Here is a 14888-nt window from a genome sequence, read left to right on the forward strand (position 1 = left end):
ACGTAACATTAAACATAATGCTAAACAAAACTTACACCAAATCTGAGACCTAACCATAGCATTCATCCTAACCCTAACCCTAACACTAGCCCTAACCCTAACACTAGCCCTAACCCTAATCTGACCCCTAGCTCTAACCATAGCTCTAACCTGATCCTTTACCCTAGCCAAACCCCAACCTTAATGCTAACCCTAGTCTTAATGATAATCCTTACTCTAACCCAAACCCTTACCCTATTACTATCCTAACGTTAGCCCTCATTCTTGTTTTAACCATAAGACCCTAACCCTGACCCTTATTCTGACAGTGAACCTAAACCAAACCCTTACACTAGCCTTACCCATAACCCTATATCTAAACCTAACCCGAACACTAGCCCTAGATTAAACCTAATCCTAAATCTAGCCATATCTTTAACCAAGACCTAAAAAAACAAACAAAAAAACAAACAAACAAACAACAACAAAAAAGAAACCTACCGTAGCTCTAATGATAACCCTTAACCTAAGCAAACACTACCCTTAACTCTAGACCTAACCAATACTAATTCTGGCTCTTGCCCTATCCCTAACTCTAATCCAAACACAGACCCTGACACTAACACTTACCCTAACTATAAAACTGACCCTAACCGAAACCTAAACCTAACACTAGACTTAGCCATAAGTGTAAACATAACCCTTACATGACCATAGCACTAAAACTAGCTCTAAATCTAACACAAAACCTAGCCCTAATCCTAGGCCTAAATCTAGCCAAAATCGTAATCCTAACCCTAATTTAACCTAATCCCTTACCCTAAGCCTCACCCTCACTCTAATCCTAATCCTTGCCTTAGACCTAACCCTAGATAAAACCCAAAACCAAACCCTAAACATAACCCTAACCCTATCCCTAAACCTAATCCTAATCCTAACCCTAATCATAATGTTAACACTAGCCCTAATACTATCTCTAAAATTATCCATTACCCTAAACCAAATCTTAACCCTAATGATAACCCTAGCTCTAATCCAAATTTTTAACTTATTCCTAGACCTAACCCTAAACCTAACCCTCATTTTAGGCTTAAACCTAGATAAATCCCTAACCCTTACTGTGGGAAGCCATTCTCGCACGTGATTGGGCACCTCCCTGATTGGGTGTGAGGCATTCTGGCTAAACTGTATCTAAGCTAAGTGCCGCCCTCTCCAGGTACGAGAGCCTGTCTGTGTGGGGATGTGACTGACAATTGACCCTGAGACCAATCACTGACCCTGTCTTTGGAATGATGCCCCCCTCGACCTTCATTGGATGTAATTTTCTCCTGAATTTTTTGTTCCCCAATAGAAGGCCACTCCCTGGCATGCTCTCTCTCTTTCCTGCTAGTCCTGAATAAGCCTTGCTGCCCCACCAGGTGGTTTGAAGTGAGAGCCAGAGTGGAGAGCCGTCTTGGACCTGGTCATAGAAAAAGGTAATTGAGTCTGTGTGTTTATTTCAATCTCACTAATTAACTTCTATGCTATGAACCTCTTTACTGAAACCAGTGTGCTGGTCGCGTGGTGGAATTTGTGCCTAATGAGGAGGCATTTTAGCTTAACTAGATTGAGTGGGAATGTGCTACAAAGATAAAGGAATTGGTGACAATTTTGCATCACAAAAGTACCTGGAGGTACCGGAAAAAATGAGACGTTAAATTAATAAAAATGTGAAATTCAACTTCTACGGATAAGGAGATGTATCTGACTATCCTAAACACCATAATTAATGAGAAAGGAAAACAGTTAAGAAAACCACAGTTATTACAATTCTTAAAGGTTGTAGGCAAATTTTGCCCTTGGTTTTGTGAACAAGAATCCCCAAATTTACTTACTTGGTAGAAACTAGGGAGGAAATTACAAAAGATTTGCCTTTCTAATGAATTACATGAAGGCATAGAAAATATGCAGAAAACATGGACGGCTCTGGAAATTTGTCTTTTTGAATATATGGGCCAGAGTTCATGGCCCCCTGAAGATCTTTTGAAAGGCATTCAGAGAGCTATTAGGTCTATTCAAATGGAAAATCCACCTGAGGCTAAATTAATTTCTTTAACCTTGAACCATTTAAAAACAAAGGCTCTTGGGGCTAGGAATGTGACTTCAAACTTGCAAGAAGGAGATCAAGGTAGCCTGCAAGAAGATCATAGAGAGGAAGGTCATAGAGAGGGAACTTCTGTAGTCATAGAAAGTCCTCCGGAGAGGAAAATCCAGAAAAAATTCTTAGAGAGGCACAGAGCCCTTCTCCATGACTTGGCTTAGAAGCCCAATTTCAAAATAGCTATAGTGGAGATTCTTCACACGATTTGCAGTTTGAGGGAGAGGAATCAGACATTGAAATTCAGGACTTACGGAGAAATTTTAACATACTGCGTTTAACACCGCCTGCCCAGGCTATTAGAATTTGGCCATTATCTGCTAAAAGGACAAAATTTAACAGGTACTCTGAATTAACAATGACTTTTCTTACCCTGTTCCAGTGAGGTATTAAGATGGCCCAGGAGGTGGGGGAAGACATTAGCGGTTTTCAACTTTTCCCTGTTTTTGAACAGGTTAATGACCAAGACCAGAGAGTTCGAGTTCATGCTGTAATTCCATTTAAGACTATTAAGGAATTGAAAAGTGCTTGTGAGACATATCGTCCAAATACACCTTTTATACAAAACTTAATCTATACTATATCCTCATAACCACTTCCACCGAGTGATTGGACTTCGTTAGCCAGATCTTGTTTGAGTGTGTGTGGGGGTTACTTTGGTGTTCTTATTGGGCTGATTTTTGTACTGAACAAGCAGGAAGGAATAGAAAACAAAATTTACAGACCTCAGTAGAAATGTTTTTAGGAACGGGTGAATTTGCTGATTTGGAAAGACATTTAAATTATGAATTTGTAGTGTATGATCAGATAACTGACTGTTCTAAACGTGCCTGGAAACAAATAGTTTCCAAGGACCAATCCAATTTAGTTCTCACCAGAGTCAAGCAAGGTGCCAGTGAGCCATATTTGGATTTTGTAGCCCGATTGTATCAGACAGCAAATAGGTGTATCCGAGACCCAGCAGGGTGTGAGTTTATTGTTAAGCAATTGGCATTTGAAAATGCAAATAAATATTGTCAGGATATTCTTAGACTGCATCGTAAAAAAGGAACAGTTTCTGAGTTTATCTGCTTGTGTTCTGAGATTGATCCCACCCATTTGCAGACAGTAACGCTAGCCGCGGCCCTAAAAGAAACCTTAAAACCGCAGAAATTAGTACGAAAACCCAACGGAAGATGCTATCTCTGCGGGAAAAATATTCATTTTGCGCGAGAATGTCACATGTGTAATTTTAAGTTCAGGGCTTCATCTACTGTTGATAATAGATATTGCAGGACTCAACCCCACGTGGCAGATCAAGGTGGCATGGATCAGCCTGCCTTGTCGCTGTCATTTCCTCCTAAAAGGGAGAACAAAAAACTTCTGGTCGGCCCCTCCCTGGGCCGAGCAAAAATACTGGAAATTCTAGGAGGGGTTGCACAGTGTGACGTCACTGGTGCCCACAAGGATGGCCTACCATTTTTACGGGAACATAAATCACAGACAGTTTCCTTAAGACCCTCAATGACAATTGAATTGAATATGAATCAGGGCCAAAAAAATCCCTACTTGGATTTTCGGGCCGCTTCCTGATAATACTGTAGGTTTAATTTTGGGAAGTAATAATTTGAAAAGAGGCATTGAGGTAATACTTGGAGTGATAGATTCAAATTTTAAAGGACAATTAAATGTTGCTGTAAGGTCCAATTATGCCCTAAGGCTTACTCCAAAGGATGAATTTGCCCAATTGATTTTATTGCCCTGTGATTCGGATAAACACCCGCAAGTAAATTCAGTCTCTAAACCGCCAGACAGAGTTTACTGGTCTCATTTAGTGCAATAAGAGCACCCTTTATTGGAACTTAAAATTAATCATACAAATTTCAGAGAAATTCTCGACACAGGTGCAGATATTTCTGTCTTTTCTAGTAGATTCTGGCCTAGAAATTGGCCCTTACATGTAGCACCAGCTAACCTAGAGAGAATTGGACAAATTTCACAGCCTCCTCAAAGTGCAAATTATCTCCGTTGGGAAGATTCTGATGGAAACAGTGGAGTTTTTAAAACTTATTGTTAGAGTCTTTACCAGCAAACCTATAGGGAAGGGATATTTTATCAAAAATGGGATTGTTATTAGTAACTCCAAATTCTATAAGATCAATTGAGGAAGTTAATCAGATATTTTTTCCTGGAGATGATAAGGAGAACTTTCAGGAAGAGTATCTGTTTACAAACCAGTCTCCACGGCAAAGATTAATAAATGCTACAAGCCAAAGTTTTTACTAGGTTCCCTGAATGTTTCCCCAATCTTAAAGACAGCTGAAAAAATTACCTGGTTCACAGAGGAACCTATATGAATTTCTCAGTGGCCCATCTCAGGGGAAAAACTTAAAATAATTCATAGGTTAGTTGAGGAACATCTTCAGGCTGGTCATATAGAACCAACACTCAGTCCTTGGAACACACATATTTTTGTTATTAAGAAAAAGTCAGGAAATTGGAGATTGCCACAGGATTTAAAGGCAATAAATCATGCAATTCAGCCTATGGGATCGTTACAGCCAGGACTTCCTTCCCCCATAGCCATCCCTTTAAAATATAGCTTGATGGTAACAGATTTAAAATATTGATTTTCTCTATAAGGTAGAGTCATGGAGATTGTGAAAAATTTCACCTTCACTGTCCAAGCAATTAATTTTAAGGAACCTATTAAAAGACATTGCTGGAAAGTACTCCCCCAGGGAATGCGTAATTGTCCTACCTTATGCCAAAAATATGTAGATCAGGTGATAGCGCCCATAAGAAATAACTTTCCTAATGTATATAATATTCATTTTATGGATGATATATTGTTGGCTCATGCTAATCCAGAGGTACTTTCAGAAATTTTTACTAAATTAGAGGCTTCACTTACAGCAATGGGTTTATGCATTGCTCTTCAAAAAATTCAAAAGATGCCTGCCTTTCAATATTTAGGTCAGATAATTCGAGGATGTACAATCTGTCCTCAAAAGCTTCAAAAAAGAGTTAAGGAGTTAAATATCCTTAATGATTTTCAAAAGCTATTAAGATATATTAATTGACTGAGGCCATCCTTAAAACTAACTACTTCTGAGTTAAGTCCTTTGTTTCAGATATTACAAGGAAATCCTTCTCCAACCTCTCCATGTCAGCTGACCTTAGAGGCTAGAACAGCCTTAAAAAGGGTTGAAAATGCAATTAAAAATACACAACTTATTAGAGTTGATCCTAAGTAAATAGTGTATTTATTAATATTTCCAACTAAGCATACACCAACAGGAGCCATATGGCAAAGATTAGGAGTTATTGAGTGGATTCATTTATTCCACTCCCCTCAAAAAACATTAATCCCTTTTCATGACTCTATTGCTCAATTAGTAATTAAAGATATAACTAGGATTTTACAATTAATTGGATCTGAGCCTGATATCATAATTATTCCATTTTCTATTCAACAGACTAATTGGCTTTTTCAAACTTATAGCATATGTCAGATAACTTATGCTGATTTTCCTGGCCAGATAGATAGCCATTACCCTCATGATAAGATTATCCAATTTACATCATTAATGTCACTTATTTTTCAAAAGATTGTACATGCACGTCCTATAGATGAAGGTTTATCAGTGTTCACTGATGGTTCAAGCTCAGGTAGAGCAGGTTTTTATAGTCGTTTTCACACAGAGGTAATGCAAATTTCATATACTTCTGACCAAGGAACAGAGCTTCAAGCTCTGATTTGTGCCTTAAATTACTTTGCAAATGAGCCTATTAATATTTATTCTGACAGCTTATGTGCAGTTAGAGTTATCAAAAATATTGAAACTTCAGTTATTGGGTATACTTCATCACAAGAGTTTTTTAAATTATTTCATAATTTACAGAAGGCAGTGCTAATGCGAAAATACCCATGTTACATAGGACACATACGGGCTCATACTAATCTTCCAGAACCTTTCATTTCAGGTAATGACAAAATTGATAAATTAGTAGCTTTTTGTCAACAGATATGTTCATATGACTGTGCATACACTTCCCATTCCTTGCATCATCAAAATGCTTCTAACTTATGTTAAAAAAAATTAATATTACAAGAGAACAAGCTCTTCAAATTGTAAGCCAATGCCCTAAGTGTGTTATTCACACTCCATCTTCACCATCAGAGGTAAATCCCCGTGGATTAAAACCAAATCAGATATGGCAAATGGATGTAACTCATATTCCTCAATTTGGTAAACAATGTTATGTACATGTCATAGATGACACATATTGCAGATTTATTTTTGCCAGAGCACGTACTAAGGAAAATACTCAACATGTAATTTCTCATTTCCTAGCAGCTTTTTCTGTGTTAGAGTGCCCTATGCAGATTAAAACAGATAATGCACCAGCTTATGTAAGCTCTTCTTTTCAACAATATTGCCAAGAATTTCAAATTAATCATAAAACAGGAATTCATTATAACCCCCAAGGTCAAGCCATTGTGGAACGAGCTCATTTATTTATTAAGCTTCAATTACAAAAATTAAAAGGGGAGAATAGGTTTATGACTCCCCAAAATAGCCTCAATCATGCTTCGTCCATTTTAAATTTTTTAAACTGTGACGTAAAAAGTCACACTTCTGCTGAGAGGCAATTGTCTCCCTCAGTAACAGGCACTTTAGGCAGAGTTTTGTGGAAAGATTTACAGAATGGTTAATGGAAAGCCCCAGACCCAGTGGTTATGTGGGGCAGAGGTCTTGCTTGTATTTTTCCAGAAGGTGCTTTTCGTCCTATCTGGGTGCCTGAACACAGAATCAGACATGGAAGGGATAGAACCGAGATTCAAGTGACTGAAGATCGACCCGAAGAAGCCCCCATCCAAAAGGAAGAGATATCGGAAAAAGACAAAGAGAATCCAGATTGACCCAGCCAAAAAGCTGATTTCATGGGAAGACGTGAAGAAGCTAACAACACAGGCTTCCCAAATAATTTGATTCCTAGGAAAGAATAGGACCCCAGTCTTAATGGTAGCTACAGTAATTGCCCTGCTGGGCTGTCAGGTAAAGGAGAATTTGATAGACACTTACTGAACATATTTCCCAGATCCACCCCTAGTACATCCAGCTGTGTGGACTGGAGAATCTATCCCAGTGTTTACTAATGAATCATTCATGATGGGAGGATTTACAGATACTCATATTACTCCCAATTATGTGACTAGATTTAATTATTCTGGCTACAGTGCCCAATTACCTTTTTGTTGGTCCCATGATAAACATGCTGGCTGTCTGAAAGTATCATTCAAGGAAAAGACAGCGATTAGTAGACCTAGACTGACAAATAATTCTATTTATGGAGACATAAAACATTATACTAGATCAGTAATTAAGATAGGACTTTCACATAACAAGCCAGTCATTTCTGCAAAACCTCCACCAATATCTCACTGTCCAAATAGTTCTACAATTGAGATTGGCACCTTTCCTAGATGGATGGATTGTGTAAATACTTTTCCTGTGCAATATAAGGTGTCTAAAGATAGTGGGTATATTTTAAAATGTTCTCCAAAATTGATAAGAGATAATTATGAAAAAAAATTTCTATGACACCTGCAGGATTTGTTAGTAATATTTTGACTTACAGTGAGGGTGGTATTCAAAAGCATGTTTGGCGCTTATTGCTGCCTCAGAATTCTTACATTTTACAGACAAGCATTTACCAAAATTTGTTGGCAAGAACTGTAAGGGGGGGATCTTGCTATGGCTTATGACCCTGTGTCCAATCTCCTTGTGTTTTAATTATTGGAAATGTAAAAGTTAAATGAATAGATGAGAGATATGTTGTCACATATGACAAATGTAACCTAACCAATTGTATTACTAGGTATAATGGAGGAAAAGGAGTTCTTATACTTCATCAGCCCTCTTTTGTTTTATTACCTGCTAATATTTCAGAGCCATGGTATGCTGATACTGGTTTACAAGTCTTGCAGCAAATTCATTCCCAGCTAGCGAGACCTAAACCTACTATTGGAATTATAATTGTTGGTGTTTTGATGTTAGTCTCTTTCATTGTATCCACTCTTTCTGCATCTCTGACAATGTCTCAAAATATGCAACATGCAAAATTTCTTAATAATTTAGCTCAAAATACTTCCAAGGCTCTGCGTAAACAAGTAAATATTGATGAAAGGATTGAGACTAAATTAAATGCCTTAGAGGCGACTGTTATAGACACAGGTAATGAACTTTCAGCTTTAAAATTTAAAGAAAGGATAAATGCCACACAAATTATAAATATGTGTGTGTTAAAGCTGCAAGTACAATGCTTCTCTCTGATTGGGAGAAGGTTAAAAACAATTAGTTAGGTATTTGGCAAAATAATAATAATAGCTTGGATCTTTTGGAACTTCATCACCATATCCAAGACTTTAAAAATAATAGAGTTGATTTTTCAGATCCTCCTTCTTTGGCTAACCAAATACTGAAGGAGTTAAATGGATTTAACCCTGGAAATATTCTTAACCACTAGGCCTGGTACATTATTGGATTGTTGTCTTTGCTGTTAATTCTCTTTTGTGTTGTAATTATAGGATGGCGAGTCTTCGGAACAAGAATGCAGAAACTCGAAAGAGTGAACCTCCACCAGAATTTTAAGAGAAAAAAGGGAGAATATGTGGGAAGCCATTCTCGCACGTGATTGGGCACCTCCCTGATTCGGTGTGAGGTGTTCTGGCCAAACTATGTCGGAGCTAATTGCCACCCTCTGCAGGTGCGAGAGCCTGTCCGTGTGGGTGTGTGACTGACCATTGACCCTGAGACCAATCACTGACCCTGACCTTGGAATGCTGCCCCCCTTGACCTTCGTTGGATGGAATTTTCCCCTGAATTTCTTGTTCCCCAATAAAAGGCCACTCCCTGGTGTGCTCTCTCTCTCTCTCTCCTGCTAGTCCTGAGTAAGTCTTGCTTCCCCACTGGGTGGTTCAAGGTGAGAGCCAGAGGGGAGAGCTGTCTCGGACCTGGTCATAGAAAAAGGTAATTGAGTCTGTGTGTTTATTTCAATCTCACTAGTTAAATTCCATGCTACGAACCTCTTTAACGAAACCAGGGTGCTGGTCGCACGGTGGACCTTACTCTAACACTAACCTTAGCCCTAACCCTAACACTAATCCAAAACCTAAAACTACCTCTACCCCTAACCTGATATCTAACCCTATCAATTAACCTAACTCTAAATATAACCAAAGCCCTAACCCTAAAACTAACCCTAACTCTAAATCTAAGCCTAGACATAATCCTAAACCTTACACTCACCCTAGAACTAGCTCTAGCTCAAAACTTAACCTGTACCCTAAACCAAACCCAAAACCTAACCCTAGCCCTAGTATAAACGTAACCCTAACTCTAGCCCTAATCCTATCCAAAACCCTAGCCCTAACCCTAGCTCTAATGCTATTCATTACCCTAACAATTACCCTAACCCAAATACTAACCCTAGGCCTAACTCTAATCCTATCAATCACCCTAACACTACCAATTACCCTAATCTTAACCTGAATCTTAAACCTAAACCTACCATAAACCTAACCCTAATTCTAACCCAAATGCTAATTTGAGATCTAACCCTAATAATCAACATAACACAAAACCGAAAACTGACACTGACCCTAAAAATACACCTTACTCTTAACCTGGGCCTCACCTTAACCTAACATTAGACCTAGCCATGAATCTAACCCTATAACTATCCCTAGCCATAACCCTAAACCTGACATTATCCCTATCCCAAAAACATGCCATAAACCTAACACAAACCCTAGCCCTCATCCTAACCCCAAATCTAGCTTTAATTTTAACACAAACCTAACCCTAGACCTAAACCTACTTCTAATCATTGCCCTAGCCCTAATCCTAGCTATAACCCCAATCCCTTCCCCTAAACCTAACCCTAAACTTAATCCTAAACATAGCCGTAACCCTAGGCCTAATCTTAACACCAATCCTAGACATATTCCTAGCCTAATTTAGCCCTAAACTTAACCCTAACCCTAGCCTTAAAACTAACTGTAACTATTGCCCTAGCTCTATTCCTTGTTCTAAACTTATCGCTTACCCTAACCCAAACACTAGACCTAACCTTAGCCATAAACTTAGCCATAGCCTTAACCCTAGAATTAAACATAACTCTAAATATACCCCTAAGCCTAAACTCACCCTATCAATAGAAATAACACTAACGTTAATTTTAAAACTACCCTTAACTTTATCCTTAGCTCTAAAACATAAGGAGGCATAGCATTAACTCTAACCTTTAACCTAAACAAAATCCTAACCCTACATCTAGCCGAAGCCTACGCTTAGTTCGAGTCCTATCACAACCCTAAAACTAACTCTGACCCCGACTCTGAACCTAACACTAAACCTAGCTCAAAACATCACCCTGAACTTAAATCTAACCACAAAACTAGACTTATCCCTAACCATAACCCTAAAATTAGCCCTAATCATAACCCTAGTTTGTACATTAGCTGTGTCCTTAAAACTAGTCCCAATGTAACATAAAATCTAGCCCTAATGCGAGCCCCAACCCTAGCTTTAACCCTAACTCTAAATCTAAAACAACCCCTAACCCTTACTCTAAACCTAACCATAACTTTAATCCTTGCACTAACCCTTAACCTAACACTAATACTAACCATAACCCTAACCCTCATCCTAGCTCTAACCCTATCCATTACCCTAACCCTAACCTTAATCCTAAACCTAATGCTAACACATGGCCTAACCCTAACACATTCGCTAACCCTAACCTACCCATTATCCTAAACATATCCTTAAACCTAAACCTAACCAAACTAAACCTAGACATAACACAAACCCTAAAACTGGCCTTAATTAACCCTAGTTCTTACATTAGCCGTAGCCCTAAAGCTAACACAAAACTTAGCCTAGCCCTAATCCAAGCACTAAACCTAGCTTTAAACCTAACCCTAACCCTAACCCTAGCCCTAACACTAGCACTAACCCTATCCCTTACCCTAAGCCAAACTCTAATCCTAAAGTTAACCTAGTTCTAAATCTAATTCTTAGCCTAACCCAAACCTAACTCTATTACTAGTCCTAAACCTAATCCTCAATCTAGCTCTATCACTATCCGAAACCCTAACCCTAACATTGACTTTAATTCTGACCCTAACACTAATTATAGGTCTAAACCTGACTCTAATCCTAAACCAAGCCCTAACATTGGCACTACCTGTAACCCTGTAACTAAACTTTACCCTAACACTAGAACTAGACCTACATTAATCCTTTATCTAGTGGTAACTCTTGGACTAGCCCTAAACAAAAACTTAGTCCTAGCCCTAATAATGACCCTTAACCTAACCCAAACAGTAACCATACCCCTTGACCAAACCATACTCCTAATGCTGCCCCTAACAATAAAACTTACCCTAAACTGAACACTGACCCTTACCCTAACACAAACACTAGCTCTAAACCTTACCCTGGCAAAAAACATAACCTTAACAGAAGACCTATACATATTACTAACTCTGAAACTAGCCATCACCATAGGCCAAATCCTACCTCGAACTCTATCCATTACCCTAAACCTAATGTTAATCCTAGCCCTAACCCTTACACTGACTGTAACCTTAATCCCCGTCCTAGTCCAAACACTAGCTCAATCCCTAACCCTTAAACTTAAGCTAACCCTAACACTAACACATGGCCTAAACCTAAACCTAAATTTAACCCTAGCCCAAATCCTAACTTTAACCCTATCCCTAAAACTAGCTGTTGCTGAGAGCCACCAGGAGTCTGTATGGCCCCTGGCATTTTGCCAACAGTATTGATTGACAGGCGAGGCATTACTATATGCCTCTGCAGCAACTTTTGAGTTCTCGCACTATTTTGGAGTTCTCTGGGGATTTCCGGGGATTCCCAGAGAGTTCCCATTGGTTGGGGAAGTGCAGGAGGAGAGATTTCCGGGAGAGATATTTCTGGCTGGGGGTTCCTGGACAAGCCTCGTGGCGTTCTGGGAGGATTCCCCGGGAGCTGTATGAAGTGTTTTCCTGCAGTTTAAAAATAAAGTTTGTTCCTGCTTCAGTGGCTCGTGATTTGTGCCCAGCCAGACTGTGGCATTTGGCGGCCCTTGAGGTGAACGTCTGAAGCTTCGGGGTAAGTGAAATTGCTTGCCCCTAAGGGAAGGCGAGAGAATGGGTGACCATTTTAAAAAACAATGTGTTCTTGTTTTGATTTGTTTTGTGTTTGTTTCAAGCTGCCTATCCCTAGAATTTTCTCAGGCAGATTGGGAAAAATGGTTGGCTCAAGGTTTGAAGTTGTTCACCCCTGAGGAAGAGATAGAAATAGACCACAAATGCACATGTCAAGAAAATAGGAAAATTGATACAACGATTTTTTGTTCCGTTTTTGTTTCATTCTGTTTCAGTTTTGTTTTGTGTTATCTTATTGGGTTGCGTTATCTTTATAACAGATTAGAAATTAGTGAAAAACAAACTGAAAGAGTGTTAAGTAAATTGTTAGAGGTTCAGACCATGGAGAAAGACATTTTAGATCAAGCAAAAGAGAAGGTCTCTCAAGCTAGTCAGACAGAGGAAGAAAATTTAAAGGAAGAAAGCTTAGAGGAGAAACAGCTATTAGGGAAAAAGCTACAACAGGAGGCTGCTACTAACACCGTTCTATCACCAGAGGGCGTAATTCAACCAACAGCTCCCCCTATGGAGATAGCTGAGTGGCCCTCAAACCCCGTAGTTGATAGATGGGATCCTGAGACAGGACCTCAAAGATTAGCATGCCCTGTACTTGACCAGGCAGGAGGGCAGCGAATTCACCATGCTTTAGATTTCAAAACAGTGAAGCAGTTAAAGGAGGCTGTAACAACCTATGGTCCTCAAGCACCGTTCACTGTAAGCATGGTCGAATCCATTACCAACTTGGACATGACGCCAGCAGATTGGGCTAGTATGTGTAAATCTGTGCTAAATGGAGGACAATATTTGTTATGGAAGGTTGCCAATGAGGAATTTTGCAGGGAGACAGCTAGACGAAATGCAGCAGCCGGTTACCCTCAAAGAAATCTAGATATGTTGTTAGGAAAAGGACCTTATGAGGGTCAATGGCAACAAATTGAATATGATCCTGGCGTATACACACAAATTGCTGTAGATGTGGTTAGGGCATGGAAAACTTTACAGGGGCATGGAGGTTTACAAGGTCAATTATCTAAGGTAATACAAGGAACTAATGAACCTTACGCTGAATTTGAAGATAGGCTTATTCAAGCAGCTTCCAGAATTTTGGGGGATACAGAACAGGCAATGCCATTTATAAAACAACTGGCTTATGACCAAGCAAATCGTTGTTGCAGAGAGGTCATTAGACCATGGAGACATGAAGATTTAAACACATATATTAAATTATGTAGAGACATTAATGAACAAGGGCAAGTCTTAGCAGCAGTACAACAGGCTTTAGATGCCAGGCCAAAAACATGCTATAATTGTGATCAAAAAGGACATTTTAAAAAGGAGTTGCCCCATAGGAGGAGGGTTTAACAAAGCTAGATATCAAATGAATAGAATACCGGGTATTTGCCCATGATGCCATAGAGGGAAACATTGGGCTAATGAATGCTGTTCTCAAACCACCAGAGAGGGTATTCATTTATCATAAAACAGACAAGGACCAAGTGTTTACCCACGATATCGTGGAGAAAGGCATCGGGCTCCATTGCCAAAAAACGGACAGGGGGGCCCAATGCTCTGGGGCCCACGACCACAAATGTACGGGGCACTGGAGGAACCCAGAAACACCATGGAGGAACCCAGCAACACCATCAGGGTAGTGCCCAGGACACATTATCCATCAGATCTCTCATCAGACAAACCAGAGGGAGTGCAGGGTTGGACATCTGTGCCTCTGCCAGAGCAGTACTAACTCCAGAGATGGGAGTTCAAATCATTCCCACAGGAGTAAAAGGACCTCTTTTCCAAGGAACAGTAGGCTTATTGTTAGGACGCAGTTCTTCTACGCTAAAAGGACTTATGATAAGTCCCGTGGTAATTGATCCCGATTATGAAGGTGAAATAAAAATTATAGCTAGTTCTCCAAAGGGTATATCAGTAATTTCACCAGGAGATAGAATAGCACAGCTATTAATAATACCCAGCCTACATGATAAATTTTCCAGTGGTACTATAGAAAGAGGTTCCAGGGGATTAGGCTCCACAGGAGTAGATTGGGCTATGCTGTCTTTAAATTTAGATTCTCGCACCATGCTAAAACTAAATATTCAAGGACATGAATTTAATGGGCTACTGGATACAGGTGCAGACCTTAGCATCATATCTCATCAAGAATGGCCAAAACATTGGCCGTTACAACAAGCCACTCAAATGCTTCGAGGCCTAGGAGTGGCAACTAATCCCCATAGAAGTGCAATGGTATTAGATTGGAAGGATCCTGAAGGATGTGAAGGAACTATACAGCCATATGTATTGGATCATCTTCCTATAAATTTATGGGGACGAGATGTCCTAGATCAATTAGGTTTGACATTAACAAATAACATCAATCCAAATGCGCCCACTATTAGGGCTAGACAGGGTTTCAGGAAAGAAAAAAGATTAGAAGAACAAGGCATAGCAGCACAAATTCAAATAGATCAGGGAATAAATAGACATGGACTGGGTTTTCAGAAGGGGTCACTGAGGCAATAAAAATTACTTGGAAATCAGATAGACCAATATGGGTTCCTCAGTGGC

Source organism: Marmota flaviventris, chromosome 9 (assembly GCF_047511675.1).
Source record: "Marmota flaviventris isolate mMarFla1 chromosome 9, mMarFla1.hap1, whole genome shotgun sequence".
Lineage (NCBI taxonomy): Eukaryota > Metazoa > Chordata > Mammalia > Rodentia > Sciuridae > Marmota > Marmota flaviventris.